Source organism: Ictidomys tridecemlineatus, chromosome 8 (genome assembly GCF_052094955.1).
Source record: "Ictidomys tridecemlineatus isolate mIctTri1 chromosome 8, mIctTri1.hap1, whole genome shotgun sequence".
NCBI lineage: Eukaryota > Metazoa > Chordata > Mammalia > Rodentia > Sciuridae > Ictidomys > Ictidomys tridecemlineatus.
Genome location: NC_135484.1, coordinates 15,282,915 through 15,310,598, shown reverse-complemented (window position 1 = coordinate 15,310,598; position 27,684 = coordinate 15,282,915). Strand labels below are relative to the sequence as shown.

Below are 27,684 nucleotides of genomic sequence, written 5' to 3'. Positions count from 1 at the left end.
ACAACTCAGCAAGACCCTGTCTCTAAATAAAATACAATCAAGAGCTGGGGATGTTGCTCAGTGGTTATGCATTCCTGGGTTCAGTCTCTGGTACAAAAAGAAAGAAGAAAGAAATTAATCAAAAATTATTGCTACATTATGAATTAATCTACATTATGAGATGATCCATATACAGCTTGTCAAAGCAATTAATCTAAGTTAAATATGTAAATAATGTGCTGAAAATACTTTACAGACCTGCCAGTATGAGTTTGAGCCTTTCTTACTAAATTTGCAAAACAAATAGGACAAACTGGCATTACTAGGATTCACATCCATGACTTCCTTTTAAGAAAAAGCTTTTGTTCCAGAAGTACCAAATTCTTCTTTCATCTTTCTCAATTAGATGATTTGGTGATGTTTATGGGTATCTAACTGGCCTACATTCCACACTCATCCACAATGAGTGCATTATTTTCTTGCATTGGAGATGAAATAGGATATAATTCATTTAATCAATTCCCAATTAAGCTTGCAACTTCTCCAAGTTGAGTAAACAAAAAGTCTTCCCCAACTACAATCCTACACCCCAGCCCCTGAGCAAATCTGGACAACGCTGGCATTTAATTAGATGTGTTCTTTTCCAATGAGCACCCTGCAAAAATAGCTGCCCCAGCTCCATGTGACTGCCTAGTGACTGCCTAGTTCTGAGCAGAACTGCTGTGGTGCAGAGGGTTATATACTTCATGATTTTGAAGGACATAGCCAAGGGTTCACATGGAAAGAGAGAATGCACAGGTTGTAGGCCACTTGGTCAGTCTCTGTACAACTCAGAAATCCTTGATTCTTTGCTTACTTTCTGGGTCACATGCTCATATTCCTCCCTGGCCATGCATCTTGTTTTGCTTTTGGCCTTCTGGGGACCCTTCACATGTTATTGGCTTGCAAGTGGTATCATGAGATCAGACTAGCAGCAGCACTATGCAGAATGCATGGGGCCTGCAAACGGAGCTTCCCAGTCCAGGAATGAAGCAGTTCAGACTTGAGCTACAAAGCTGGAGTGGGAGGCCTGGAAAGAAAGAAATAGATGGTAGTACTCCAGGAGGTATATGGTTATTCTATCTTCATGTATTTTTTTTAATTGTACAATTACAGAAGGTATGTGTTAATTGCATTCGCCCATATCAAGATGGTCTTTTTTATTTCTTTCCCTTTTTCTAACTGGATGAATAGTTTTAAAAGACTCCTCTGTTCTTAAAAGTTAAAGGATACATTTCCTAAAGGAAATAGGAGCTCAAAATTTTTGCTAGTAATGTAGGAGTCCACTCTCAGGAAAGTATTGGGTTGCTGGAAAGTGGTCACGGAGTTGGGTTCTTCATAATCGAAGTCCTTCTGTAATTACAGAAAAAGATACTTTGAAACCCAGCTACTGAGTGTGTCTTGGGTTAACCACGTTCCAAGGGACCTCAACCAACACAGAAAGTCAAGGTCATGCGGTTTGTGGGGCTTCCATCTTCTCTGGTGTTTCCAGTTAGATCTTTGGCAGGCGGTTTCTGTCTATATGTAAGTCACTGGTTGAACTGTTGTGAATAAGTTGAAAGGAAGAAAAGAAAGAAATCATTTTTTTAAAAGAATGATTTTTTTCAGTGTAACAATTTTAGAAAAATAATAGATTTCTTTGGCTTCCTATTTAATTTGTTCTATTACAAAATTCCAAAGGAAAGTAGAGCTTCTCAGAGTCCATAAGCAATGTATCCACATTATGGAATCAGTTTTACTGATTTAGGATGAGAAGAAAATGCTAATGGGAACAAGGATTTTTGATAAAGTGAATAAAGATGAGTTTGGGGTGGGTAGATAGTAGGAGAGATCAGAAATTAGAAGGAAAAAAAGAGAATGCGGCTATTCAAAGAATAAACCTATAGAAGAACAAACTTATACAAAGAGAGAAATATCTATATGTGCAAATATGATTGTGATGGAAAGTGGGTTTCATTTCTGTTCTGAAAAGAATGATATGAAACCATTGATGAGTATGGCCAGTTTTTAATTGATGCAAAATGTGATTCTAAAAATCTAGGATGCACTCACTGGACACACACTGAGGAATTAATATATACTAAAACAATTTCATGTATTCTTAATTCTTAAGTGTATCATACTCTATATTAATTTTCCTGGATTTAGTAACAAAAATAATTTGGAGGAAAAAATGAGCTTGAGATACTTTTAAGTTGGCACATATGACAAAAACAGTCCACCATAACATTTTAGCAAATACAAAGTTTGATCATGCCAAGTTGAAGACAGACATTATGTTGGAGTTGGACTGGAGCTTCTCAGTTCTCACTTCGGGGACCTCCAAAGACAAAGCAAAATTTTTTTATCTTTCTCCCTTCACACCTCATGCACCTCTGTTCCTGATGTTGTCACATTGTTCTTTCAAGATTGGCCTGTAAAGATAACCACTTCCTTCATTACTAAATTCTGTTTTAAATTTCAAGTCTTTGACTTTTCAAATCCAACATTTCTACATCCAAAATGAATTTTCCATTTGTTTTCCTTAGAGAATTTCATGGGATTCTACTTCTTAAAAAAAAAATACATTTGTCTTACAGGATTGAATCATATTAAACTGTATTTAAAAGTTCACACTTTAACGTGCTAAAGATGTAATGTGAAAACTCAGTTCTAGATCATGCCACCCTTCAAGCCGAACACTCTAAACAACACTTTGCTGTTGATGCAAGAACAACCTTTAAAGCCTGCTTTCATTGGTTGGAGCTTTTGCATGGAATAAGGCATTTTAGTTTTCATGAAATATAGCCTGCCCCCATTTAAAATGGAAATGCAAAGCAGGCATAGCTTTCTACAGAACATCTCAAGTCTCCAAATTTGCAGCTTCAAGTTAGAGTTGTCACAGAGACCTTACTGATGGCCCTAGATAATTATTTCTAAGATGATGTTGTGCCTGAAAGAACACTGGCCATTTACAGTTGCAAAGACCATTTTTTCAGCATTAGTGAATAAGGGCCATTTCGGGTCCTTTCTCCTTTCAGCTGATCGTTTTGTTCCCTGCAGTGATTCAGTCCCTTTTCCTTCCTTTCTACAACACACACAATCAGATCTCAAATGCAGAACTTTCTCCTGCACAGTTGGAAGGGCTAAGTTTGAAGATGCAGAAACGATGGCAGAACGAGGTAACTCAGAAGTCCAATGAAGGTAGCAGTATACAAGGATTTCAGGGGACTAAAAACCCCATTTTCCTCTAAATGTGTTCTAGTTCATGTTCAAGTGAGCTCCCCCTGCACTCTTCCCTCAAGCCCTGCCAAGCATCTGACAAATAAGGTCCAAATGTCCTGCTTGGCTTTCATGAGGACAGCGGGAGTCCAAGAACCCCTTTGGCTGGACCACTGTAGAGGCACAAGTCATTGGACCTTTGTGATGTTTCTGCCAAATATCTAGAGACGGTGGTTCCAATAGCCTTTAGTGATCCACCTTTGAACAGTAAAATCTTGATTTTACTATTTTTCATGCCTTCCTCAAAGAAAGAGAGGGCGGAAAGGAAATTCACACTTCAGTCTTCATCACAACCCCGTATAGAACTGGGATCACAGCCATGGTGGCAGCAAGACATTTTTGCACCTTCCCCTCCCCACAGCAGACTCAAGCGCTCATTCTACAGCCACGCCACAGGCACTGCGCTTACAGATGCATCAATACCATGTACCTCAAATTAATAGCTTCTTGTTCTTTATTCCTCCAAAGGCCTGTGCTGCTCCTTCCTGATAATGAACCGTGGGCCACAGGACTGACCTAAGCTCCCAAAGCCTTCATTTCCTGAAGTCTAGATGCACCAAGCAATTCTTTTCTAACTCTCATACTTACTCTCAGGACAAAAAAAAAAAAAAGATCAAAATCATCTATGAAGAGTGAAACCAGGTAAACATTTTCTTTCTCTTCCCTAGATCTTCCCTTAGGACCAGTGAGCTGGAGGCCTGGCTTTCCCATCTGCTGGGCAGGATGGAATGGGAGGAGCTCACTGCATGTGATATTTTTTCTCTTTCTTATCTCTTGCCTCTTCTAATGGTGTGCTGCTGAGCTTTGAACAACCAGCTCTAGCAGGGGTTGGGAGGGAGGAGAGGCTGATGTGTAGCTCATGCCAACATCTGTGGTGTAAATATTCTCGTGGCAGCTGATCTCAAACTACCAATTTGACATGGCTCAGAAAATTCCTGAAATTTTAATAACCAGTACTTGAAAACTGGTTTAAACAAGCATCAATATGCCACTGCTTCTTACCATTCATAAAACATAATCTTAATAGTATCTATTCAATATAATTTGGTTCTTTGAAATTTCAGATTCCCAATTCAAGGTCTTTTCTAAAAGGGCTTTTAAAAGATAAGTAGTACATCTATCATACATAATGCAATAGTTCTACAAGAGTTTGAGGCAGCACCTTTATATTCCTACAGTTAAATCACTGAAAATTCACACTAAATAGGATTTTTAAGTGAAACTACAAATAGTCTGTGTTAATTTTTGCTCTGTCACTATAATAAATATCTGAGAAAATCAACATATAAAGAGAAGAGGTTTATTTTGGCTTCCAGTGTCAAGCTTTTAGTCCATGATTGGCTGCCCCTGTTGCTTTGGGCATGTGGAGAGGCAACACCTTCTGGCAGGAGTGTGAGGCAGTGCAGAACTGCTCACCAGATGGCTGGAAAGCAAAAGAGAGGAAGAGGAAGGGGCTGGGATCCTGCAACCACTGTCCCCCAACCCCAGCCCCAAGGAGGCCCACCCTCAATGATCTAAAGAGTTCCCACTACACCCAATTCTTAAAAGTTCCACCAACTCCCTAATAGTTCACCCATAAAAATTAAATTAACTGTGAAACCAGGTCTTGTTCTTCCAAACAAAGTCTTTAACACCTGGGACTTTCTGGGAACACTACTTTAAACCATACCAGTCTCCAAACTTTGCAGACGAGGCTTTATTGCCAAATGAGCTGACACCAGGACAGGCTTCATCACAAAGGATTTAAGAAAACATCTTCCCATTTGCAGGATCTTGAGTTGAGGATAAAGATTGTGACTGTGGTTGTGTAGAGTACCCTCTTAGCAGAGCATGTGTTTGCATTTTTCCATGGTTCAAAAGAAGTCAGGTGGTCCTGCAACCATAAAAGAAGGAAACCAAAATAGAAAGATTAAGGTGCATGATTCACATAAAATGTACTGACACTGGCACTTGGTACTTACAGGGACAGTTTTGGAGTTACGAATTTGGCTCCAAATTCCTACACTACTCCTTACTGATTCTAAAATCTTGGCCATAGAAAACAAATTGGGGGTTATCAGATACTGAGAGGGTGTAGGGAGAGAGGGTGTAGGGAGATAAGGATGGTTAATGGGTTCAGGGGTACAGTTGGACCAGAGGACTAACTTCCAATGTCATAAAGCACAACCATTAACTGAATATTTCAAAATAACTAAAGGATTTCAAATGTTTCCAACACAAAGAAATGACAAATGTCTGAGATGATAGATATGCCAACTGCCTTGATCTGTTACATGTTGTACACATGTGTTGAAATGCCATAAATATGTATAATTAAAATATAGTTAAAAAATTAAAATATAGTTTAAAACCATGCTTAGTGGCAGCTTTAAAGTATAATCCCAGCAGCTCAGGTGACTGAGGCAGGAGGATTACAAGTTCAAATTCAGCTTCAGCAATTTAGCAAGGCCCTAAGCAACTTAGCAAGACCTTGTCTCAAATAAAAAATAAAAAGGGCTGGGGATGTGGCTCAGGGGTTGAGTACCCCTGGGTTCAATTCCTGATACCAATTGTATACCAATGTGTGTGTGTGTGTGTGTGTGTGTGTGTGTGTGTGTGTGTGTGTGTGTAGATAGTTTCAAAAAAGACCTTGGCTACTTATACCTAAGTTCTGTAAGCCTCTCATTTGTAAAATGGTGAAAGTACCCCTAGTTGTGAGGATTAAATAAGGTAATGCAAGCAGAATGCTTAATGTAGATTTGGGACGTTGTTGAAAGCCAGTAGCAATCAGTACCTGGAAGAACAAGGGAACATGCTTGGGGCCTCTGCCACCAGTTCACTGGTTAAAAATGGTTTCACAGTTAATTTAATTTTTATGGGTGAACATGGTCTTCTTTTCCCTACTTACTGCATTCTTTTATTCTAGTATCCTTGGACTTGAATTCTTAGAAAAGAGCAAAGTATTTTCTCTCAGTATTTTCTTAGACAACTGAATATATGTTTTTAAGAAATAAGGAAGAGGAGGAGGAAGAAGAGGAAGAGGAGAGAGCAATGATTCCTTCTGTTTTGGTCTGAAAATTTACCCAAAAACAACTGGGAATGAAAGACAAGGAGCAACCTGGAGATTCAGGAGGATTTGGCTTAAAAGGATGTTTTTGTTTGGTCAAAAAGGTGTTTAAAGTCCTTTGAATTCACTTGCCTCCAGGTGTGCACTGCACCCTGACAGCTCTGAACTGCTAAACAAATATTTTTACAGGGCTGGCTTCTGAAAGCATTTAAGTTTGAGATGTCCCATTTAAAGGCACTGCTCACAGTGTGAGTGTAGGGAGATGTTACTGATGTTTAAGGTGGCAATTTCCTCGTGCAAGACTATCTCAGTCATGCAAAAAGGTGAGCAACCCTGGCACCCCATCACTAGATACCAATACTCTCCCTTCCATAGTGACAACCCAAAGCACCCACCCTTACTCGTCCAAGTGACTCCAGGGGGTGTTGTATTATTTCTACAGAAAACTTTCAAACGTGATTATTTTTTGAGCAATAAAGTTGAAAGTAATTTCTTCCCTCAATACATCCAATAAAGAAAAGAGCTAAAAAAAAAAAAACTTACTAAATTTCAAAATCTTCTAAATGTGTACCCTAATACTTTAATATCCACTTCATAAAAAGCTAATTGTGACGCAAAGGTATAAACTGTCCACAATGCTTTATTTTAATAGAATATAATTTAGCATGTTCTCTGTTACAAAGATGTTCAGGCTATCTGCATAATATTGAATTTTGCTTATGTCCCCAACGTGTATTGACAGTAAGTTTAAAGTTAAGTTCTAGGATTTTTTTCCTCAAATGTCAACATTTGTAAAGCATATTACACACATATCTCACTTTAGCATGTGGGTCAACATCAAGATAGGCAATTAGAAGAAATGGTGGAAAGATACCCTTGACCATGAGCTGTTGAAGTTTCTCCTTCTTGAATGTCTATGATCATTGCCTACCCCTTTGGGGTTGTTTTTTTTTCTTTTTCTTTTTTTTTTTTTGCATCTTGGGGCCTTTTTCCTTTTTCTTGCCCTGGAGATCTGATATGCCCACTGTACCAGTCTGAGAATGTTTGGGATAATCCTCCACCATGCATATCATCTTTGATTTGCACTTGCCTTTGAACCAGGCCTTCACCCAGGAGGTGATTCATGATGGAGAGTTCAGGTGATCTTGTTGCAGGTCAGCAGCAGATAATTTGAATATCTCAGAATTTTCGGATGGTTTTAAATTCCCTACTTACTTTTAGGTCCAACTCGGCTAGATAATAATAAACAGGAACGTTTCTCATGGTGTCTTTCACTCTTTGTGGTTAGTTCAGCTTCCTAATTTTTAAAATCTTCTGGCTCAGAGGCTTTGGACAAAGAAGCACCAGCTCCAATACAGATCCTGATGGTCATGTCTGGATGCAGAGAATTTGAAGAAAACCATCATCCCACCTGCTTGCATCCCTGGTCATCTGTCTACATGAGACTGTCATAGGTCACTTCCCTTACCCTAAGCTCGCTAACATGGCCAGGATAGTCTGTAGTTCTTTGTTTTGTTTTGTTTTTGATTTTGTTCTTTTCAAGCTCACAAATCCAAATTTAAAATTAAAACTTTTTCTTTTTTTTTTTAAGGAAAAAAAAAAAAGTTAAACTCCACCTGGGTTTTTTCTCCAGGACTCCTATAATCCAGTAGACATGATTTTTGTGATCTTGTATAATCATAAATTCAGTACAGTCACCATCAACATCATAAAAGTTATCAACATAAGTCGTAAAATTAAAGCAGGGCGTGATGGAGCCATCAAACTCTGTAAGCTTTGCAAACATTGACTCCCATGTGTGCATGGACTGGTGACCCGGGAGCGAGACACCATACCAGCCACAGCTGTGTTAGTGAGCGGCCTTGAGAACTGAGGGCCTAGCTCTGTGCTTGTGTCCTATGCTGCCCCTAGAGCTGTGAGACAAGTCATTGAACTTTCTGGAATCTCTGTGACCTTAGGCATTATGGTGTCTACCTGACTGGCTCTGTCTAAGGAAACAATGTCATGCTTTAGGAGATGTTTAATAATCTCAAAAAGCAAAAATGCTTCTTTTCCAGACGTCTAGTTGGGAGACCCAATCTGTCTTGAGAGGGAGAAGTTTGAAGAACAGGCCAGGCCTGGGCCTGTTGCCCTCAGACCCTTCTTGCCTTCTCCTGCTCAGTCTCCCAGGGTGGCAGGGCTGGGGAGGGGGCTGCAAGCTTTCTTCCCAGTCTCTCAGCAGAGTTCCATCAATGATCCTACCAGGATTGGACACTGAAGGGAGGGAAAAAATTGTATTTTTCCTCCTCTCTGTCAGGGTCTGTGGCAACAGCTGTTTCTCCAGCTCCAGCGGTTTCATCTCTAACACCCCCTCCCCTGGCCCTCCATCTGGGGAGGGGGGGGTGGCTTTAACTTCTGGGCTGCTTCACCCACTGTCTCCTTTTGAATTCTTGATTCTTCCTTCATGTTTACAGGCAGTTCACTGCATTAAAACCCTTCTTTTATAAATACCCTAAATGTTTTCTGTTTCCCTTTTTTTGACCTTAACAGAGAAAACTTCTCATCAAAAGAATTTTCCTAATACTAGATATGACCTTACTCAGAAAGCTCTGGAACTGAGTTCTTCTCCTTAAAGGGGAGCATAGCATGTTGCCAGCAAGCATGCTACATAATAGTATTTTCAGAACTCCATACTCTGTCCTTCATCCATTCATCCATCCATCTGCCTGTCTACTGTGGGCTGGGGTTGTGGCTCAGTGGTAGAGCATTTGCCTGGCATGTGTGAGGCACTAGGTTCAATCCTTAGCACCACATAATAACAAATAAATTAAATAAAAGTACTGTGTTCATCTATAACCAAAAAAAAAAAAAAAAGTCTACTGTGTTCAATGTTGTGCTAAATGCAGGGCACACATGGCTTAACTAGACCTTCAGTGAGTCAGGCCAAGGGATTCCAAGCAGACCACACTCTGGTGATCTGAAGGGCAGAGTGTACCTATTGGTGAGCCAGGAATGGCAAGGTGAGTTAGGTGTCCAGTCATGCTTTATGCACAGATTCAATCAAAGAGCTTCTTGTTCTTCTTTCCACTTCTTATCCCCACTTCATTACTGAACTAAGGTGACAGGAAGAGGAGTGGGCTGGACAGGAAATAAAACCACTCCATAGACACCACAGCTCCATAGTTCAGAACTGTCCTGTGCCCAAGGGAAACTGCCGGCATGGGGTGAAGTCTGCAGTGAGGTCAACATAGTACATGACCAGCTTTGTCTCCCCTTCTGATTGGTGTGGCATTGTAGGTCACCTTGTTATCTGGTTGTCTAGGTAACCATAGATGGTAGTCCCTATCTTTAGGGACGAGCAAATGTGTCTTTGTGCATAGATGTGCCTTCCTACATCCCCATGGGTGGAACTAAGCTCAACTGTTCCTTTATAGTATTACCCCTTGCCCTGTTTGGGATAGAATGTTCCATGGAAACCCCCTTTGTGTGTCCCTTCTCTTACTGTGTCCTGGGGTGTGGCCTTCCTAGATGTCAGTCAACCTGCTTATAGCAGACATCATGAAGTTAGACTCAGCCCCCTGAGACCTGACCCTTGCCTCATTTGAATGGCTTCTCCTCAATAAAAGGGGTCAGCATGTCTCTCTCTCTCTCTCTCTCTCTCTCTCTCTCTCTCTCTCTCTCTCTCTCTCTCGACCCTTAAGGTCAGAGGAGCCGTCATAGCACCCCCCCCCAAAAAAAGGTATTTCTGTCTCTTGTGTGGTTATTTCGCGCAGCCCAGTTCCTCTGGAGTGACCCCTGAGTGTTTAAGTCACTGGAAACTCCAAGTGAGTAGTCTTTTCATGGCATCCCTCTACCCCTCCAATGGCTTTACTCTAAGTCACTGTATCCTGAAGAGGGGGAAACCCCAGTTTTCTTCTTTCCTCCCTCTCCAAGGTGCCCCCAAACCCTGACCCTCAGGCATGAATACACTCATCACCAAGTAGCTTCTCTGAAGCATGTCACAGGATTGGCAAGAGACCATAAATGTGGTACAGTCATCTATCTTGTCCTCAAAGGATACATTCCAAAACCCGCAGTGGATGCCTGAAACTGTGGAGAGTACTGAATCCTGTATATACTTTGACTTTTTTCCTCTACAAATGAACCTGTGTAGGCAACAACAATAAGGTAACAACAATAAAACTAATAATAAGATAGAAGAATTATAGCAGTATACCATAATAAAATTACTAACATTAATACTCTTGCCCTTTGGGACAATTATTGAGTAAATTTATGGCTAATTGGAGATAAATATTGTGGTATTGCAATAGATGTTCTGACAGTCAAAACAGCTAGTAGGAGGTAGTGTATACAGTGTGGATGCATTAGACAAGAGATGATTCACATCACAAGAGGAATGAAGAAGAGTAATGAGAAATTTTCATCATGCTACTCAGAATGGTACACAATTTATAAATTATGAATTGTTTGTCTCTGCAATTTTCCATTTGATATTTTCAGATTGTTGTTGATCTCTGGTAAAGCAAAACTGTGGAAGCAAAACTGTGTGGATAAAGGAGACTAATGTGCTATTGCACAAAACACGCTGTACCAAGTGAGGTGTTTTTGCCCCATGTCTATAACTAATAACAGTATAAAGAGATGGAGATATGATTTGTGTGAACTCCAGATTATGGAGACTCTCTCTCTTAATTAAGACTCTTCAGCCTCAGTTTCCTGTTAATGAAAGACAGTTAGAACCTGTCCTGTCAAGCCCACAAGGTCATCCCAAGAAGATGGCAAATATCTGTTTCAGTCCCAGTGCAAATTTGCCCGTAGTAAACATATTCTAAGCATAATCCACTCCAAAGTCAGTTTGGGAAATAAAATAGAACATAAGCTCCAATTTTTGTGTACAAAACCTTGCACAAAAAAATATAATTTTTTAACCATATACCTATATAAAGGCAAATAAAGGGGGGAAATTCAATAACAATAGTAACATTTATGTAGGTTTTATTAGGTGCTGGGTAGTCTCCTAAGCCTTTTACGCACATTGTCTTATTTAAATCATACACAGCAACTCGGAGGAGGTAGGCGCTATTATCATCAATCCCATTTCACAGGTGGGGGAAATGAGACCCAGAAAAGTTAAATAACTCCCTGGCCCCATGCTAGCGACTGGTAAACTGAAAGTCGAATTGAAGGAGAGCTCAGTGGCACTAGACCATGGGCAAACCCGGTAAGTCCACTTGATGGGAGGTGTTAAGAAATGACTTCACCTTTGATTGAAGTCATAATTTTACTGCCGAGTCGGTGCCTTTACACCGGCTATCTCAAAGGTTATTCTTTGTCCCCTTTTTTTCACTTTTACTTTCTCTAAGCAAAGGTCGTTTGGTACACCTACTGAGGCGATGAGGGTAATGATGCCTGAAAACCAGTGAGCTTCCCCCTCTTTTTGACATTGCTATTACCCCAGAGAGCCTCTGTAAAAAAAAACTCGAGTGTTGACTTAAAGAGATTATTTTCATATTATTTTAAAGAACTCATGTAGGAAATGATCACGACCCGGGAAAGCTAAACCTGAAGATCTCGCAATTGGAGAAAAGTGATGTGTCTGCGAAAACAGTAGCAGAGATTTCAAAAAACTCTCTTTCCCCAGAGGCTGTAATTTGACTGCTCTCTTTGGCACAGCTCCAGAGACGAGGCCAAGTGCTTAATCGCTCTTTCTCTTTCTGGTCCCCCTCTTCCGCCCCACCTTGCCGGCCCACAGCGCGCAGGGGAGGCGGGACGACCCGCAGCTCGCGGCCGGCGGAGGAGCTGCGTCCGGGCGCGGGAGGGGCGGGCGGGCCGACCGAGGAAGAGGAAGTCGGAGCCGCGCGGCGCAGCAGGGCGCTCGGCCGCCCGAGCCGGGGCAGCGCAGCGCAGCGCAGTGCAGCGCAGCCGGCTCTTCTCCGACCTGCGAGCGCCGCCAGCGCCCGGGAGCCGCCCTCTCGGGTAAGCGCCGGCTGGGACTCCTCCAGGGATGGATCGGGGGACCCAGGGACCTCGGACGCGCCCCAGATCTGCAGGTGGGGGCGGGCGGGGCGTGGTGCCGGGTTCCTGCGCGCCCCTGGGCTGGAGCAGAGGGTGTTGGGGAGCGCCAGGGGTCTGGCTTAGGTGCTGGCCGTCGCCCTAGGAGCCCCGAATCCCGTTTCTCCGCCTTGGCGCAGCCTGGATCTGCGCGGCCGGGCGCCGGCGAGCCTCACCGCAGCCCCCGCGCTGCAACGTTTACTGTGCGTGGAGTTTCTGCGTGCCTGCAGGAATCACCTCCCGCCCCAGTTCCGACGGAACAGAGCGAAAACGGGACCCCACGGCCAGCCACCCTCGGCCAACTCCTCAACTGTGGTGCCGGCGCCGGGGCCCCGCTGGAGCGGGTGACCCGCAGTGGGAGTTGGCGGCCGGGGGCTGCGGCGCGGTGGCCGGGAGGAGCCGCGCCTCTGCAGAAACTCAGGCTGGCTCCCCCGCTCCGCAAATAAGCATTTTTAGTTGGTGGGGTGGGGGAGTCAGAGCCTGCGGCTCTTTAGTCACGGAGATAAACGTTCACATCTGGGGGGCTGTGACAGAGCCCACAGTCCTGGCCTCGGAGGACAGCTGGACCCGCGCGCGATGCCCGAGCCCGCCCCTTCTTTGTGTCCGCTGAGCTCTTTTGCTTAAGCCAGAAGCTTTAGGACGCTCGAATGAAGAAAAAGGTCGCTAAGCGGTTCCGTTTCACTCCGCTCACGGGACACCATGAGGTAGATAATTTATTTTAATGTGTTGGTGGACTTTTATTTATAAAGCCGGTGTCTCATTAAGTTCTGGTACTTAGCGCTCCCTTTGTACCGCCCTCAGGTGGCCGAGGTTACTGCGCATAGTTTTGAAGTCCTGGAATGTGGGTCCCTTGGAAGGCTGTTTGGTCAGGCATCAGTCTGAGAAGAGAAGGGCAGTCTCCCAGGGAGAGCTGGTTTGGGGATTTTATATTTTGTATTTAAACCAGGAGATGACCAGAATGTTAACTCTGGGTTAAATCAGTCATTTACCAGAATTCCAGGCCTAGATAGATCGCATAATGCTGTAAAAAATAGTTATCAGGTGTTAAAAGCAGCTTGTTCTGGTTCTTAGTTTCTGCAAGTTGGCATACTTTTAAGAAATTCATAGATTTTGGATTTTTATTAAAGTGCTGTAAAATGTTTCCAAGCCTATCATGTCAGGGGATCAAAAAACTCCATTCTAACTTTGACTTCTTCTTTGAGTATAAAGCAGATAGTTTCTAAAGTTTCATGTACATTCCTCACCTCCCCCTGTAGTATTTATTTGTTCTGCAGTATTTAAGACTTCCATACAAAAGTAATGGATTGATGTTTGACCCTTTAACATTTTTAGTATGGCCTCCCAATTCCTAACGGGAATTTTTGTCCCATGTCCAAGCCACTAGACCACCTGAAGAAATTTTCTTTCCCAGAGTTCTCCCACCTCCCTGCTTGATCCACAAGTGAGTCAACAGCACCCACTGCATGACCTTCTCACTTTCCATTTCTCTTGTGTAGAGTTCCCCAAAGCTCTTTGCTAAAGGGCAGAGCAAAGTGGGAATTGAACTACTGTCTTGCAGTCAACTCCATGCCCAGATGCTGCTTTTCCTTGATAGAATTGTCTTGCTAATCTCCATCTTCCTCATAGGCACCAGTTCCTTTTAAGTGCCTTTAATATGGAAGATTGATACTGAATCCAGGTTTAAACATTTCCATGGATGATTTGAGCAGTAATTGAAAGAGGCTAAATGATCACATTTTAATTAATAGAAAATGGCATAATAATTTTTTCGAAAGCAAACATAAGCAGGACTGTTGGGTTTTGCTGCTTGAGGATATAATTTGTTTTAGTGATTGAATTCAGCCTTTGTGGTTTACAGTCTGACATGTAAATATGGGAAATGCTGAGTAGCCCTAAATCTTTGGAGCCCTTAGTAAACTAAAAGCGATTCCTGAATCTGTACTCTTGATTCTTCATGCTGCAATTTGCTTCTTGTGGGTTTCTCGCTCTTTCATTGCTGGTAGTTGGACTTTCAAACTATTGTCATCTTTAAAGCCCTTTGCAGGGATAATTAGATCCCTGGACTATTAAAGCTAGGATGGCTTTGGATGATGTAGGCTAGGTTCTTACATCTTAAAGATTTAGCAAGCATGGGTGGTTAAGAACAAGTGTTCTGAGATTAGCCCACCTGTATGTGAAGCTTGCCTCTGCATCTCATTAGCTCTGGCACCTTGACTCCTCTAAGGGAACTTGTTAGACATGGATTATTTTACAGTTAAGGAGAGTAACAATCAAAGTTGATGGCTCTCTGGATTTTCTCACCTGTCCTTATTTCTTCCTCTAAAAATTTTACAAAGAATGATCTTTACCTCTAGCATTGTGCTGAAGATTAAACAAAATAACCTATATTAAAGTGTTTTGCACATGTGGTGTGCTTTGAAGATGATTGTTTTGATAAGCCAGATTCCAGTAGGGAGAGATTGTGCTAGAGGTTTTACATATTCTCAGTTGGCAGAGCTGGGATTGAGCCCAGGTTCACATCTCTTTCCCCTAAACTGCACTCTCTCAAAGTCATGGTTGCAAGAAGACATACTTTTTATGAAAGATAATGGTTCAGTCTTTAAGAAACAAACAAAAAATTACTTATCTCCTTGACTTAGGGAAAATATAGTTTCTAATACAAAATGTTCATAGGAATGGAAACACTTTCTAGACAGAGACTCTCTAAATAATCTCATGCTTGTGTGGCAGACAGCTCAGATATTAATATTTCATCCCAGGCCTGCATCAGTCTTGCTTGATGAAATGAAAAGCTGACCCCAATCCATCCAGCCATTCAGAGCCACGGGCATCTGTGCCAAGTACAGCTCACTGGTTGAGGAGCCAGCTCCAAGTGATTAAGAACTGACTACATTTTATTCAGCTTTATTTTGCCTATGCTGGTGAAAATCAACAGATGTTTCAGCAAAAAATATATGAATAATCTATGGTCGCAGCAGGAGACCCAGATTTGTTGCAGTATAACTGGCCTCAGGACACCTGGATGCTTGTATTCATTGGTGATCTCATGCCTATGGTTTGGAGTCGACTGGATATCTAGAAGTTTCCATGTTTGAGTCTGAGTATCTTTTCAATCTATATACATAAGGTTACCAGATTTTTTTCCAATGAGATGTGAGCCAAGTAAAAATTTCCAAACCTACACATATTCCTTTGGTAAGTACAGGAAACCCTTTGTATTGTGGGTTCTGCATCCCCATACACAACCAACTGTGGATTGAAAATATTTGAAAAAGGAAATTGTGCCTGTACTCAACATGTAGAGACTTTTTTCTTGTCATTATTTCCTAGATGATATAGTATAACAACTATTTGCCTAGCGTCTACATCACATTAGGTGTTACAAATAATCTAGAGATTATTTAAAGTATATGGGAAGCTGCACATAAGTTATATGCCATTTCTTATAAGGGACTTGAGCATCCACAAATTTTGGTATCCTCAGGAGTCCTGGAATCAACCTCCCTACAGATACCAAGGGATGCGGTATCGAATTAGTCTTTGATGCAAAGCTAAAGCCTTGATTCATACATATATCTATAACCCCTTTTCCCTTCCTCCCCACATAATCCTAGAGGAAACACAACTTGAAGAGTGTTAATGTCAGGCTAAATTAAAAAAAAAAATTCCAACTATGCCCACTTGTAATAACCTGATGGGAGGAGAGTCAGGGTTTTCACTGGGCCTTTAATTAAGGAAGTTGTTTTGGTATGCCTTAATAACCAGGGTGCTGTGGAGTCTGCTGAAGCCTTTTATCACCAGCTCCAGGAAGGTCAAACCATTCCTGCATTTGCCCAAAAGTTAGGGAGCCCTTTGGTGTGTGAGAAGGACATCTTGTTAAAATGTCAAAGAAAAGCAAGGTTTGAGTGTGGTTCTGATGAGACCTCAAGCTTTAGAATCCACAAAAGAGGAATCATTGAATCCATAAGTCATCATACTGTTAAATTAGCTATAACATTTGAATTTGTAAGTAGCTCTCATTGTCCGTGTGTCGGTTACACTGGGTACAAGTTAAGTGGCCAGTGACAGAGCAGACATGGAAGAGGACCAGGGAGAGAAGTCTTGGATCTAGGGGATGCAAACCCTTTCCTGTGAAAAGTCAGATTGTAAGTATTTTAGGTTTTGTGCCACATAGGATCTTTGTCATATACTCTGATTTGGGGAAGTTTTGTATGCAACCCTTTAAAAATGTAAAAACCGGCCTTTGTCATTGGCCAAGCAAAAACAGGTTGTAACTGTTCTAGGTGAATATCCTTTGCAGAGACCCTAAATGAGAAAATTCGTGGGTGCCATCTAAGTGGACTCCATACACACTGCTATGTAATCAAGATGTCCTTTGTCTTTTCTCAGTCACTCTTGTGACTTTTTGGACTGTGGTTAGAAGTCTGTTGGACATAGCAGTGAGCTCACATAGGAATGGCTGTGCCAACTTTCAACATTCTGCCTGTGGTTGAATAGGGGGAAGGTTGGTTGGGTTGGAGTAAAAGCCACATTGAAACTTATCATTAGTGACTACATTTGGAATGAGGACCAACCACCTGAGCATGACACTTGAGGTCCTTGTACCTGCTCTTCTCCTAGCATTCTCTGCATCCCTCCTAGTCTGCAGGACTCTCAGAGCTGTATGGGCTGTGCTGTCTCTCATCTATACTGGGATCCTTTGGTGCAAAGCATGAATACCTGTCTCCTGCAAGAAGCCCTTGCTCATTTTATTGGGCAGATATGCAGGCCCTTCCATCCTTACACTTGCACAGGAGCATCTAAATGAAGCACTTGCCAGTCCAGAGGAATGTGATTTCCTGCTGACAGATATTCACTTTCAAGGGTATAACAGTGCTGGATTCTCCACCTATCTGCTGCAAGTTCCCCTATCTTGAAAGTAGATAATAAGAATGACTTCTTAATTTTTATTTTTCCTCTGTTAAGCATTTAGTTCAGGGTCTGACATATTGTAATTGCTCAATGAATGATAACTTTTATTCATTCCAGAGCTATTTTTTGAGAACCTATAATGCCTAGAACAGTGCTTGACTAATACAAGAAATAAGGTCTCCATAGAGATGTGACCAATGAGATGGGAGAATCAGAGTGACAGATGTTTGCCTTCAACTGGTGGTCCAGGAAGCCTCTGGAGAGGGCAACATTTGCACTGAGACCTTAATGATATCCATGAGTTCCTGTTGTTTCACTAGCTCTAAGATAACCCAGGGCCCTGTGCATGCCAGGCAAGTACTCTACCACTGAGTTATACTCCAACCCCAAATACATCATTTTTAAATTACTACTAAGGAGGAAGAAATGTGAAATGAATTCATAAGTTGTGAAAAAATGCATCTTAGCATCAATAAACTGCATTCATATTTGTGCTCCATAAATATCCGCTAAATATCTATTGACTATCCATGGAGTGTTACTCTGTGCATACAAGATTTGCATTGTAACTGAATTTCTTTCCTCTGTTTCTTAGCTTGGTGTTGTTTTGGACCTGGTAAAGAGAGAAATATTAATATAGTAAGTAAAAGTATTTGCAAGACACTTCTTATATGCTTTAAAAACAGTTTGAAACATTCACTTTGGTCTCACCAGGGGGTATCAGTGAATCCTGTTTGAATGAACTTGACCTAACACATAACTTGTGTAGGGTGAAGTCGAGCAGCTCTTGCATCTGATAATTCCTTTTGGCAGCTGTCTGCAGAGATGTGTGAACCCTTAATGCACATAAATGCCTTCCTAGAGCAGAGAAGACATCAGCTCTGGGCTTACTTCCTTCTGGTTTCTAGATTTAATTTAACATAACTACTCCTTCACTCCTCCCTATCCTGGGGGGCTAAACATCCCTCTGACTGAGTAGGTCCCTTCTGACAATGAAATGGAAGAGGCTCCGTTTCCACCCAGCCTCCTCCCCTGCTCTGGCAAGTCTCAGGGTTTTTGCACTGTAACTTGACTTCCCTTCCAATTATTCCCCACCCACCTCCCTTGCAAGTGTTTGCTTTTCTGACCACCCTCTAAACTCTCAATCCTAGCCCAGACCTTTTTCTGGACCCATTGTGGAGCCTCTTGCCTCTTTAGCAGCTCTGCCTCTTTCTCTCCTTTAACCCCTCGCTTTCTAGATGACTCAATGGGAATTTCAATGATTATGAGCTATTTCTAGCTGGAATCAATTGTGTCCTCATGCTGTTGTAATTTTCACTTAAACGTCACTCAGTCCCTAGCCCTTGGTGACACTCTGGCTCTCTACCCTGGTGATCCTGTCTGTCCTTTCTTCTACCCTCCTGTAATGTGTCCCTTTGGGACACTTGTCAGCTCCTCCCACCCTCTCCCAACTCTGCTGCTAAAGCCAGAGCAAAGTCTCCTTCCTGCACCCTGTCTGAAAGGGAGTGTGAGTGAGTGCCCAGCCAAGGAGGAAGCAGAATGCAGACCTTCCCTTCCGAAGCCAGCTCCTCCAACCTCTGCCTCTGCGTGTTACTAAAGGCCCTCATGTTTTAAGGGGTCTGAAGATCAGACGCCAAGTCCAGCTGAAATACGAATCTCTGGTAGATGCAAAGGGGAAGTCATTTGTGGGCATTCCAAGGATGCAGGTTAGCCATGTCCAGCCATAGTCACCATGATTTAAGGCTGTCTCTGACCTGGGATAAGAAAGCTGGTTCCACTGGAGAGGGAATGGTGAAGAGAGTAGGGGCCACCAGGAAGAGGGAAGGGGCCGACTGCGGCCATCAGGGCTCAGCTCCCCGGCCAGGTGATTACAGACAGTCCTCCAAGCCTGACATCTGCGCTTCTCTGATGTGCTGCGAGAGAGGAAAACTGTAATCTGAGGCATAAATATATGATCCTGTGTTTGTTCCCTTGAACTGGGTAAACCTGTCATTAGTTTAAGTATCTGTGTTGTGCTAGCCTCAGAGGAGGATATGGTTGCTGATCTGAAATAGCTTATGGTTTAAATATTCAGGTGGCTCCTACTTTTTAAAATTTGAAACTAAGCACCTTAGCGTTGAAGGGTAAGAATCAGGATCAAGACTTTAGGATTACTGGGTAGGTGGCAGAGGAGGGGAGTGAGAGGAGGTGTTGGCTTTAGAAGTTCATTTTTAAAGGGAAAAGCCTTCCCTCGCATTACCATTACGTTATGCCTTTCCCAACATCTAGGAAAGTGTTTAGGGAGTTGTTTGATAAGAAATAATGAGGGTGGGGCTGGAAGATAATAAGCCAGCTGGGAACAGACGGGAGGTGTGGGGGGGGGGTGAGCAGGGGCTGATTGCTATTGGCTATGCTGAAGAAAGTGCTTTGGGAAATGTTTGTAAACTTTTTAGAACCTAGCTATGGAGGGAATGTCTTGGTGGTCTGGGCTTTCTTCCACTTTTCTTCACTGTCTATAGAAGACAAATGCAACTACCCCCCCTTTTTTCCCCTTTAGTAATTATTAGATTCAGCTCTGTAGAAAGCCATTTTATCCCAATCCTGAATGATATTTGACCTCAAAATTAAAACAGCAGAGAAGATAATATGAAAATAATGACTTTGTAGCACACAGAGTCCTTAAGGTCCACAGGAGTACCCCATCACCATGAAGCATTACCGTTAGCAGCTTCCAATCCAGATGACATCTGAAAAGTATCATTGGTATGATACACTCTTACTTTTTGTTTCTTTTTAGAGCTTACCTGAAATGCAAGCAAATATTATAAAGTTCTAAAATTGAGTGTGACAAGGCATTCCCTAATAGCTATGATTTTCTAAATCCAGAATGCCCCTGGGGAACAAAAAGAGACTTATTTTGTTTTATGGTCTGTCATGTGTTGAGGTGCAGGGCCGTTCAACCAACCCAGTCATATAGGTGAAGAAATTTCTAAATAAGTTAGCCAATATTTGTTTCTAATGTCTTATAGAAATAAAAGAGAAAGTATAATTCTATACTCGCTAAGGTATAGCTAGAAATATTCTAAAAATCTGCTTGATTTTAGTTACTAACGTATTCAGAAAACAGTTGGCAAAGGTTTAGAAACTACAGACCATACTCATTTATGAGAAAACTTCTGATCCAGTATGCATACTACATATGTAGCAATCAAATCTAACATTTTCTTGCTTTCTTTGCTTATTTATAGTAATATTAATTCAAATGTTGCTCCTGGAACATTAATTATTAAAAAAAATGGTGTAGGGCTGGGGATGTGGCTCTAGTGGTAGTGTGAGGCACTAGGTTTGATTTTCTGCACCACATAAAAATAAAAAAGACATTGTGTCCACCTAAAACTAAAAAAAAATTTAAAAAAATTAAAAAAATGGTATGCCTGGGAAAGATAAGTTTGTTTTTTTAGGTCTATTGAAATACGGAATCATTTGGAATTAGGCTGTCTGTATATGTCATTTGGGAGCTACTTAAAACTGCCTTCTAGAAGAGGATAAAACTATAATAAAGATGTTATGAGGTTTAAATTCATAACATATGGATGACACCTAGTACTTAATAAACCTTTGGCAAACAGTGGCTATCTTATTGTGTTTACTAAGTCTCACACTTAAGTTTCTTTCTGTTACTAGATGGCTGGAACAGTACACCAAGAGGACAGTAAGTGGGAAAAGGCATCTAGGTGCTGTAAGGAGGGCCTTCAGTCTCCTGAGGCAAAGGTCAGTGGGAGGAGGCACATTTTTGGTTGTTTTACTGTGGCAGAGACCCAGTGCTCATTGCACTCAGGGATTCAGATCAGAATTGATTTATTCAACAAATGTACTTAGTTTTCTAAGTTCTGGAGATACAGTGATGACCAGCACAGACCAAACCTGAAGTGAAGGGGAAACTCTGTTTAACAAATGCTTTAAAAAAAAAATTGATCTGGAAGTGGGTGGAGATGGGGAGCGCTGTATTTTCTTGGGTGGTCAGAAAGGCCTGCGGGAGAAGGTGTCTTAGCTTTTCAGCACTGTAACCAATGCTTGAGATAATCAACTCATAAAGAGAAAAGGTTTATTTTGCTCACAGTTTTAGAGGTTCTAGTCTATAACCGGTTGTTCCTGTTACTTCTGGGCCTATGGTAAGGTAGCACATCATGGCAGGAACCTGTGACAGAGCATCTGCCTCACCATGAGCCAGGGGGCAAAGAAACTGAGGCTCGTATGGGGGTCCTTTTGAGGGCAGGTCCCCAGTGCCCTACAGACCTCTCCTAGGACCTACATCTTAAAGTTTTACTGCCTTCCAGTAGTGCCATGCTGAGGACTGAGCCTTTAACACATGAGCCTTTGGGGGACATTCCAGATCCAAATTTTAACAGGAGGTAACCTGTTAAAGGATGGGAGCAAAGGAGGTGGTAAACAGTGGATGGATGCAGAACTGACTGTCAGTGATGCTGGAGGAGAAGGAATTCAGAGGAGGCATCAGGGAGGCGCCTTGCCTCACCGCACCTGCTTACCTGTCTCCATCTTTCTCTTCTGTCGCCCTCTGGGCAAAGTGGCTGAAGTAGTGTGTGGCTTGGGTGATGCCGTCTGTGAAGCTAGGAGGGGTAAGCTTACCTTCCCCCACAGTCACAGGAATTTCAGGTCCATAGCACGTTACCTCTAGCCCAGCACTTGCAATGGGACTAGTTAATTTATGTTTGGTTGTATGAAGAATAGAACCTAAGGCCTCACACAGTCTAGACAAGTGCTTAACCACGGAGCTACCTCCTTAGCCCACCGTGAGGTATTAATGACCATGTACTTGTCTTCCTTCCCTCATTAAGACTGTGAGGGCCCAGAGAGCAAGTCTGAGCAAAGTAAGTTCTTCCTAATGGTTGAAATGAGCTTTAAGAAACCTACGCAAAAAGGAAAAAAAAATTTCCTTGAGTGAGTTGAGGAATAGAAAGTTTTGAGTACCTAGCTAAATATTTAAATAAAAAAGAGGAAGACAGGAAGAGGGGAAGGGGAATCCCACAGAGCTCCGTATTAGCACTTCCTAAAGCTTTCATATAGAAAGTGGTTTGGCTCAAATGATTTTCTGCCCTGGGAGCCCATAGCTCTCCTGGTTTACAGGTTTTATGCATCTGCAATAAATGCTCTATAACTATGCATGTTCATTGCCTGCCTTTCTCTTACTGTAAACTCAAACATTCAGCAGGGATGGTGTTTCTTCTTGAATAGAAGCAACTGTCAGAGAAAGTGGAGTGGTAAGAAGTCTTTCTCACATTCCAAACCATTCCATACCTCCCGTGCATCTCCAGGAAGGATATTGACTCTCTGGAGTCTATAAACATGCCTTTTCATGTGTGGGGAAGGCATCTTAGTGCTTTGAGTGACTTGTGACTCTCCTGAGGTATGTAGATAATGCCCAATTCCTCTGTCCATTCCCACTAGAGAGCCTGGTCACACCATTGACCTTGAACTTCTGACTTGAATTTTGGTCCAGTTCTCTGTTTCCACTGCCAGGTGGAATTCAGAAATTTTGGGTTTGATGTTAGTCTGAGTTCTGGATGAATCCTTAGTGCTCGGTTATCAGCCTAGAAATGTAAATCTAGCATTCTTACTGGAGAGGAAAAAGAATATAGCTAAACTTCATGGTAGAGTGTTAAGTGACACAATAATGGCTCTGTGACTTGTTAATTTGGTTGGTTAGGATAGATCTCTGGAGGTCCCATTCATATTAAAAGGGAATGGATTCTGGTAGCCTAGTTTTAGTTACTTTGCCTGATAAGAAAATAATACAGTGACATTTCTCCCAGAATATTCTGACTTAAATTTTCTGGCTGGAAAAATGAGACCCTATTGTGTTTCAAAATAAGCCAAGGGAAAAATGATGATGCAGGTTGGTCTAGCCTCCTACTCCTATTCAGGTTTCTCCTGGACTTTATCTATTTGGCTTTTGCACAATTGACTCAAAGTCACCCACCCAGAACTGGACTCATAATCTCTATTTCCAGACCTACCTCTAACTTCCTGGGGTTGTTTTCCCCCCTCCTTTTCCAATTCTTAGTTACTAGCACCACAATTCAATAGTCACAGCAAGCCATTTTCCTTCCCTTTCCTGCCTGGTCCTTAGTTAGCAATAACTTCTTAAATAGCCCTCCCACCGTGTTCACTTACTCATGCCCCCTCCCATCCTTTGAGACTCTTATCTCTTGTTAGACCATCCCTGCTGGCTCAGCAATTGCACTATCAAGAGCCCAAATCTGAGTGCTGAATGCCTGTGAACAGAGACCTCTTCTGCTGGCTTCATCCAAAGGAAAGTTTGACAGTGGAATTTAAGGCAGAGGTAAAAGTCCCAGTTGGAAGGTTTTCAGGGCTTCTCTGATCACACCCCCTTTTATGTGACAGGTCCTACCCATGGGCAAACCTGCAGGCTTTGTCTCCAAGACATCTAGAATGTTCCACCTTCTCACCGTCTTCACTGTTCTCGATTGGTCCAGGCTGCAGTCTTCTCCCCCTTGGTTATTTGAGTCTGTTCTTAATTGGTCCCTCGGCTTTTACCTTGCCCTCTACTGTCCTCAACACACAAGCAAAGTGAAAGTGACCTTGTGGTTTATTAATGACATCACTATCTTCTGTGGGTTTTCATCTCTCTCAGAGTCAGAAGCAAAGTCTGTGGAACATCCTGGGGACCATCCCAGGCCAGTGGCTGCCCTGTTCTCACCGTGGCTGTTCTCCTGTGCAGCTTCTTGTGCATCACCTCCCTGGCCTCCCTGTGGTTCCCCGGGTGCTCCAGACTCCAGCCTCACATTGCTTCCATGCCCTCTGCGTGGACATGCTTACCCAGGCATCAGAGCCTTGCAGCTTCTCTTCTCTGAGTTCCCTTTTTCTCTTTCCCCTTATGGGAAGTCTGCCTGCCCCTGCTTTATCAAACAGGAGCTCCTGTACCTTGCAAGCCACGTCATTTGTACCTTACATCATTTTTGTGGGTAGCACTTATCAACGCCTAAGTTAGGATGTGTTCAATTATGGTCTTTCCTGTCACTTTCGAGAGCAGAGACCTATGTGTGTGGGGGTGGGGTGGGGGGGTTGGGGTGGTATCCCCAGTGCTTTACAACGATGCCTAATGCCCAGTGCAGAGAGAAGCTTAAGCATTTTTTGACCAAATCAGCGTCAGCAGTTGCCTTCTCTTGCCTCTAAGTAAGATAGGTTCTGGTGTCTGAATCTGTCATGCCGTGTCCTAGAACAGAGAGCCGCATCCTAAGGTATGGGTAGATGGGTGGGTGTGGTACCAATGGTGGTGGCAGTGGCTGTGATGATGGCAGGTAGGAGCAAAGTGACAAAGAACCTCCCCTCCATTCCTGTCCTTACAGTTCCTGGGAGGGCCACCTAGGTCTCTTGCCTGCGGAGTCTGCTGTCTGGTGCCATCAGCCTTCCTCTTTGCTGAGCTCCCAGATTTGCCCTCCACTCCACTGCATTCAAGCTGCCCTTCCACTCTCTCCCTTCTGACTCCGCGGTGCCCACGTGTGTGACAGGCACCAGGCAACATCGAGTCACTGCTTTACTTAGGTCTCTTCTTTTACCTTTCGCTGTTCCAAATGCTGCTTTTCCACCAAAAGCGGCACTGTGGGATGATAGTTAGGCATTTCAACTCCAGAGCCAGGCTGCCTGGCTTCCACCCAGGTCCCACCTCTTAGAGTCTGCATGACCTTGGACAAGCTGCTCAGCCCCGTCAGCCCAAGAGTAGCATCTTACAGATGATGGAAAAGATACCAACTTCCCAGGATTATCATGAGGATTAAAGCCAGCCCTTCCTTAAAAGCCCACAGAACCTAGTCCTAATGTTTAGAACATGGCAGGTAAATATTAGGCAGTGTTTTTATCAAAATTTCTTTAAATCTTCTTTCAAAAAAAACTGAAATTGTCATCTTTGTCAAAAAACCATGTGTGCTTTAGTTATTATTTGATTCAGTTACTTATATACTAATTCCTTATCCTAATATAGGTTATCAGTTTAACCATAGCTTACATTTATATATGATATAAATTACAAACATGTACAAAGATTATATTTATCTATCTGCATCTCGTCTCCCTTCCAGGTCTGATTGACACAGCAGAAATTACTGTTTATTATCTTCCTAAGCTCCTTGGAGGGAGGAATTCATCTCTAATTAAGGAAATTTCCAGACAGAAATAAGTGTGGAAAAGAATACAGTGAGCTCCCACATACCATCTTCCAGATTCAGCAATTTTAAGTATTTTGCAGTCTTGTTTCATCTGTTTCTCTATTTACACCTCTCCTCCAATTTGGAGTTTTAAAAGCAAATCCAAGATATGCTATTTTGTCCACAAATACTTCAGTATGTATTTCTAGCTGATAAAAGCACTTTTACTTATAACTGCGGCACAATTAACACACCTAATGAACATTACAGTAGTTCCTCATATCCACTCTTAGTTTGTCCATGGTCAAATGAAACCCTGTTCAAGCAGGAAAGTTTTTATTTGCTTATTTTGTTCCCTGCCACATCCCAAGTTCATAATAGACGCTGCGATATTTAAATGAATGAATGAGTGGGTTGTATTTTAAAAGTTTGTTCTCAGGCTAATTAAAGCCCACTTGACTCATAACGTAGCTGAGGCGTAGCTCTGTTTCATGTTTGTAAGGACCAAGAACAAGCCCCAGTGTCACTGGCCTTCAGAGTGATAACAACTGACTCTCTTTAGTCAGAGGGGTCTGAAATCCCATCTCTCCTCCCCTTTGTAAGCAGGGACTTCAGGTCACATGGGTCTTACTTGCAGCGTTGGGAAGATTACCTTTTGACTGTGGACTGTGCTACTTACTTACAAAGTATTTGTTCTTCATTCATAAAGCAGGAGATAATTACAATTACTGTGGATTACTGTGAACAGGTGATAGTCGGAGGTGAACAGTTACACAGGGCTTGATGTGGAGCAGCTGTTTAAAGCAAGGCAAGCTGAGCACTGTGGCTCACGCCTGTAATCCCAGTGGCCTGGGAGGCTGAGGCAGGAGGATTGCAAGTTCAAAGCCAGCCTCAGCAACTTAGCAAGGCCCTAAACGACTCAGCAAGACTGTGTTTCTAAATAAAATTAAAAAATGGGCTAGGGATGGGGCTCAGTGGTTAATTCCCCCTCTCTCCCACAAAAAGGCAAAAAGATTGTCACTGGCACTCTCCAAGGCAGAGAGAAAGGCCCCCAAAGGTTGGCTGGGTGCAAGGGTCCCACCATGTGGCCTATAGGCCTCTCTGTCCCTGTATCCAGGCTCTCTTCCTCTCTGTGGTGGCCATTGAGGGTTTCCCACTTTTGTGGTATAGTTTGACTTCTGGTAGTTTGCTGTCCTTCAGAGGGTCAGCAAAAGACCCTCTGAAGTTTTTACTACTGTTAAAGAGATTCTGAAGAGGATCTTTTGTTTTGTTTTGGTACTAGGGACTGAACCCAGGGGTGCTTAACCACTGAGCCATATCCTCAACCCTTCTATTTTTATTTTGAATCAGGATCTCACTCAGTTGCTTAGGGCCTCTCTAAGTTGCTGAGGCTGCCTTTAAACTCGCCATCCTCCTGCCTCAGCCTCCCGGCCTTCTGGGCTTCTGTGTACCATGTGACCAGCTAGTATCTTCTCTTTTGAGTAAACAGTGATCAGTTTTTGAGTCATCAATTCTCACAGGAAAATCAAATTTTGTGTGTCCTATAAATGTTTATTACCCATTCAAACCTAGAGCTCCATTCCTAAAAACACCTGAAGGAACAACTGGATACACTTCAGATTCATATTTGAGTCAGATTGTTGCCAGGCATGGTGGGCTCCTTCCTACATTCTGAGGTCCCAGCTAGTCTTGTCAGGAACACATTAGATTCAAGGTTTGCTTTTCTTCTCCATCATTCACCCAGTATGATGTGAATTTCATAAAGTAGTTACCCTGCATTTCCAGGACCACACCTTGGTCTGAGATTAACTGGTATTTGAGATGAATAAAGCTTTGGATAACCTGTAACCTCAGCAAAGCTCAAACCCCTTCCCCCAGCAGCAGGTCTCACAGCATCAATCCTAAAACTCTGCTGACCGTGTGCCACAGCATGTGCCCTTGAACCAATTCTCATACTACCTGTCTACCCTCAAGCCCCACAAGGCCAATCCCAAACCTCTGGTTTCCTCTGTTGGCCTCCCTCATACCTCTGAGAGCGGGCTGTTTACCTTTTGACAGTGCCTTTATTGTTTGAAATCTTCCCAATAGAAATCTTATAATATGCATTTGCATAAATTTTCATAACAGAAAAAAAAACCTGTAAATTCACATAGGCTTGGATTTCTTGTGAGAAGAATCAAATCAAGGAGGGGTTATAGCACAGAGCCAACTGTGAAGAGGAGAATTGAAATTGTAGATCAGGGCTGGGCATCA

At 42.6% G+C, this 27,684-nt stretch overlaps 1 protein-coding gene across 6 annotated transcripts in view; it reads left to right on the top strand.

The window, feature by feature from the left end:
- Nucleotides 1-12,101: 12,101 nt before the first annotated feature.
- Plekhg1 (pleckstrin homology and RhoGEF domain containing G1) overlaps nucleotides 12,102-27,684 on the top strand; it is a 205,232-nt gene continuing 189,649 nt past the window's right edge. For 2 of the 6 annotated variants that reach the window (XM_078018899.1, XM_078018898.1), the window contains exon 1: nucleotides 12,102-12,283. The gene's annotated coding sequence lies outside the window, so the exon portion shown is untranslated. Of the gene's footprint in view, nucleotides 12,358-12,522; nucleotides 13,063-27,684 lie in introns of those variants that run through there. The other 4 variants (XM_078018900.1, XM_078018903.1, XM_078018901.1 and 1 more) reach the window with 2 other exon arrangements.